Source organism: Hevea brasiliensis, chromosome 6, assembly GCF_030052815.1.
Source record: "Hevea brasiliensis isolate MT/VB/25A 57/8 chromosome 6, ASM3005281v1, whole genome shotgun sequence".
Classification (NCBI taxonomy): Eukaryota; Viridiplantae; Streptophyta; class Magnoliopsida; order Malpighiales; family Euphorbiaceae; genus Hevea; species Hevea brasiliensis.
Window position 1 is genome coordinate 28,337,110 of NC_079498.1, and position 5,633 is coordinate 28,342,742.

The window sequence follows — 5,633 nt, forward strand, 5'->3', positions numbered from 1 at the left end:
CAAATTAATTATAATTATATTTTATTATTTAAATTAATTTTAATGTTCATATAAATTTAAAAATCTTAATTTTAGAATTCATATAAATTTAAAATTCTTAATCCTACCTATATTTAACTTCAATTAAACACTATATAGAAATTAAAAAAAATAGCTACAAAAATTATCAACTAAAAATGCCTACATTTTATTGGTAATCAGGATTACTGACGAATTATCGATAAAATTTTTTCGTCAACAAATTCTAGCATATGTAATTTTTACCGACGAAAAAAATATTGTTACTGAATTTACCAACGAATTATTTTGTAGGTAAATTAGAATTTTTTTTTTATAGGTAATTTCATAAAGATTGTACACTTATAAATTATTGATTATTTACCGACAATATTTTTTATTGATAATTACTGACGACAACAAATTATTGTAAGTAATTATAAATTATTGATTATTTACCGACAATATTTTTTATTGATAATTATTGACGACAACAAATTATTGTAAGTAATTACCAACGACAACAAATTATTGTACGTAATTACCAACGACATTTCATAGCTATATTTTATTTCATATTTTTAATTTAATTTTTTAATTTAATTTAACTTTTGAATTTAATTTAAAATTTTCAATTTAATTTAATTTAAATTTTTAATTTATTTTTATTTTTTAAAATTTTTTATTATTTTTAAATTAAATATTAAATATTTTAATTTAAATGTAAAATTATTTTTAAATTTTTTAAGATTTAAATGATTTAAAAAAAAATTACCAGTGAGGCTCAAAGTATGCCCCCACATAGTAGCTATGCCACAATTGCTTTATGTTGGGGAGTGACTTTCCTTTTATAGAAAAACTTACTCCTCTCCTATCTGTTCACAAATGCTTTACTTTTAGAGAGAAACTTATTCATCTCTTGTCTATTCACAAATGATGTGAGAATTTCACACTTTTTGTGATTTACTGATGAATTGTTGACAAAATCGAATTCGTTGATAATTACTGACTAAAAATTTTTGTCGGTAAATATTTTAACCTTTTAAAAATTTTTCTTTTCTAATTTCTTATTAGTATTACAGACTAAATATGGTTCGTTGGTAATTGCCAATAATAAATTTTCATATGTATTTATTTTAAAATTTTATTTTAATTTTTTTTTTCTTAATATTACTTACAAAAACGAGTTCATTGGTAATTACCGATGAAAAATTTTCGTAGGTAAAATTTTTAAAACTTTTTAAAAATTTTCTTTTCTATTTTCTTCTTAGTATTACCGATTAAATATGGCTGGTTAGTAATTACTGATAAAAAATTTTCGTAAGTATTTATTTTAAAATTTTATTTTTTATTTTTTTCTTAATATTATCTACAAAAAACGAGTTCGTTGGTGATTACCGATGAAAAATTTTCATAGATAAAATTTTTTAAGTTTTTGAATTTTTTTTAATTTTCATTTTAATATTACCGACTAAATATGAATTAGTCAGTAATTACCAATGAATCGTTTTGTCTATATATTTTTTATTTGGTTGCTAATTTTGGCGTCAATATTAAGCATAATTTTTACCTATGAAATTGCGTCATTGGTAAATGGCTCGTTGGTAATCGGTCGGTAATTTTATCGGTACAAATTGGTTTAAATTTTATTTCTCTTTTTTATCGGTAAAGCATCGGTAAATCGTCAGTAAATTACAAACGAAATTCTGTGGTTAGTAATTTTCGTAGTTATTTTTAAAATTTTTTGTATCGAAATATAAAATTTTAAAAGAAGTAATTAATTAAAAAAAATTAATAAGTAAAAACTAAAAAATACAATTGATTTATAATATATAATCTATCTATCTATATAATTTTAATATAATTATAAAGTTGCTTTTTTATAAAATTAATATTAATTTTGATTTATAATATATAATCTATCTATCTATATAATTTTAATATAATTATAAAGTTGCTTTTTTATAAAATTAATATTAATTATTTACGTTTAAATAAACAAAATATAAATTTTAGTCCTAAATTATTAGAAATTACAATGCAATAAAAATTATAATTAAGCTAAAATTCTTAATACCAAATTATAACTAAATTAAGAATTTAGTGAAACGGAAAAAGCTATAAACTTAATTAATTAATTAATTAATAAGTGAAACTGTGAAAATATTGAAATATTTTTAATTTTTATATTATTTATAATATTGAAATTTTAAAATACTATAAAAAATAATTTTTTCATTTATAATTAATTGATATACGTCTACTTTTGTCAACACACATACATCTGTATGTGTCTATATATATATATATATATATATATATATATATATATATATATATATATATATATATATATATATATATATATATATATATATATATATATATTCTTAATTTCTAAGAAAAATATATTTTTATAATAATTTTTAACAAAATATTAACTTGACGTTAAACTAATTTAAAAAAAAAAAAATTATTATGTCAGCATTACATAAATGGAAACAAACATATTGTAACATCATAAAATCTCATAATATTAATTTGATAAAAATAAATTTTTTTTTTCAAATCACATGCTACAATTTTTGAAATTATTTCTACAAACTATTATATATAGAGAGAGAGGGGGAATTAAGAATATATTATTATAAATGTCTAACTACAGTATGAGTATATCAATCAAAAAAGAAATTATAAGTATGAAAAATTTAAATCATTAGGTATATTTTAATAGTTCTCTCTAATTTTTAATTCTACAAATAAATTTTATGTTAACATAGATTATTTTAAGGTAAATATTAACCTTTATTACAAACTTTATTTTTTATATTTTATATTTAATTTTTCACTTATAATCTATATAACTAATTAACTTTTTTATTGGAATTTAAAATTGACATTTCTATATTTAATAATGTAGTTGACATTTTTAAAGAATTTTTTGAAGGAGAGAAAATTCTTTTCAAAAGGTAAAAATTACACCATAACTAATGGTGTGGTGGTCAAAAATATATTATACTAATTCTTTAAGAAATATTGTTATACAACTTCAAGACTTTTGATGATGTAAATGATTATGCTAAAAAAAATAAAATTATAATTTTTCCCTTTTAAATTGTAAAATTAGCTTATATTATATTCTATTATATTGATTTAATAATTTGTTATATAGATTTTTTTAGGTCATTTTAAATCAACATATAAAACTAAAGATAGGAGTAATAATCTTTAATTTTATAGTCATATGCGAAAAATAAATATAAAATTATATGAAAATAAATTAAATCACGAGTAATGGATATAGTATGTTAAAAAAACTAGTGTTATTAAATATTTTGTGATAATACTATTAAAATTTTTTATTTACTTGTGGAATTTTCATGTATTTTATAATACATGAAGTGCAATACTTGAAATAATTTTTAATTTTTATGTATTATATAATATTTAATATAATTTTTAATGCTATTAATTCTCATTAACATCTACTTTTTATCATTTATAATCTACTGTTATTTTTTTTTTGTGCACATTGATCATTAACTTTTTAATTCAATTTTTTAAAATAACCTTTTAATCACTAAAAATTTGAAATAAAAACTATATAAAATATTATATTATAAACAACCCAATTTTAAATTTAAGTGCTGCATTGAATTTTCAAAGAATTAGGGTATATTTGGTGTTATTGTTAAAATTACAGTTAAAAAAATACTTTTTTTTAAATATGCCAATTAGATGATATAAAAATTAATTAAAATTTAAAATGTTTTAATAATAAAATACTAAAATAATAAAATAATTTTTTAAATTATTTTTTAATCGCATTAAATTTTTTTTTTGTGAAAAGTGCTTTTTTGTCAAGAAATCCAATGATAGAAAAATAATTTTGATTTTAGAAAATTTGGATATTAAAATAATATCAATATTTTTTTAATAAATCAGTATAAATATGTATTTTATTGATTATTCCTAATTTGATTAGTTGACTTGGTCAATTAAATTGGGCAAAAGGTTTATTTTGGCCATTAAAGTTATGTTAAATAATTAAATAAGTTCTTAAAATATTTTGAGGGTCTAAATTAACCCTTCAAATTTTTAAAAAAGATTAAGTAAGTTCTTAAAATTTGAAAAATAGATCAAACAAGTCATTTTATAATTTTGGAGATAAATTTTCCTTTAACTTTAAAAATAAATAAAAAAAAATAAACTATGATTCGCCTCTAATATAAATAATGTAATTAAGGCTATGAACGAATATCTTCTAGTACACAAGGTCTACATCAACAGTTATGCGTATCTGATTTGCAACATCCTGATAAGCATTTGTTGTATTCTAGAGTAAATTAATAAATTATTTTCTACCAAATGATTCAAAAAAACTTCTCTATGAATTTATGATTTTTGTAATAATTTTTATAGATAAACTTCTTAAATCATTAGGTAAAGAACAATTTATTAATTTAATTCAATATATGCAGCAAATATTTATCAGAATATTACAAATCAAATACATAGTATAACTGATGAGGACCCATTCCTAGAAGATCTTTATGTACAACCTTATTTAGAGATATATTACAGGTAAATTATAGTTCAGTCTTTTTTAATTTTTTTTTAAATAAACACACATGTTAAAAATTAATTGGCTTGTCATACCAGCAAGTATTTCCGAATCGGTACAACAGCTTTAGCATATAATCTTCCCCTCTTTACCCTTATTCTATTTACCCAATGCGAGCTTCGTCTTTTTACCATCCTGAATTTTCACTGTACAATGACTCTGCACCTGCTTCTCTCGGTTGTTTTTTGTTAGAGTAACAGAATCTCTCATTTATATACCTTTTTATTTTCTTTTTAATATATATATATATATATATATATATATATATATATATATATATATATATATATATTCAAATTAATTTTTCATTTTAATTTTTTTTTAATTTTTTTAAACTACTTAATCATTATTGTTTTACTGAAATAATTTTATTTGTAATAAAGTGTAATTCACTATTCTAATAACAGTATTATAATAATTTTACCCTGTTGTGGCTTCTTATTTCTAATATTTTTATTTATAAATTCTTTATGTTATTATTAAAAATAAATTTCTTTTTTTTTTATCTGATATATATTGAAATTGTATGACATATTACCCCAATTTTTTTTTCTTTTCAATTAGTCAAATTTTTTAAACTCTCAATTCCTCTTTAAATTTTCGATAAACTATAATTTAATTTCTTTATTTTCAAAACTAAGTAATTTAGTCCCTGAGATTTAATGAAACCCATAACTTAGTCCACACTGTTAGAATTTTAGTCAAGTTATTGTTAATTCTAACAAAAATAATTAAGATGCCCTTAATTTTATTTTTGATATGAAAAAATTTAGTTCATGAGATTTTATTTTATTGATAATTTAGTCCTTAAGCGTTCTTTAAAGTTTAGAAAATTTTACATTAATAATTTTTAATTTTCTTAAACCAATTTTTTGATAAATTTATTTTATGATAACACAAAATTTAATTTATTCACTAATATTATATTAGTAAAATATCAGACTTTCATCTCATTACAAATATAATAATAAATTGTTAATCTATTTTATTAATATTTTTTACGCCTTTTTAT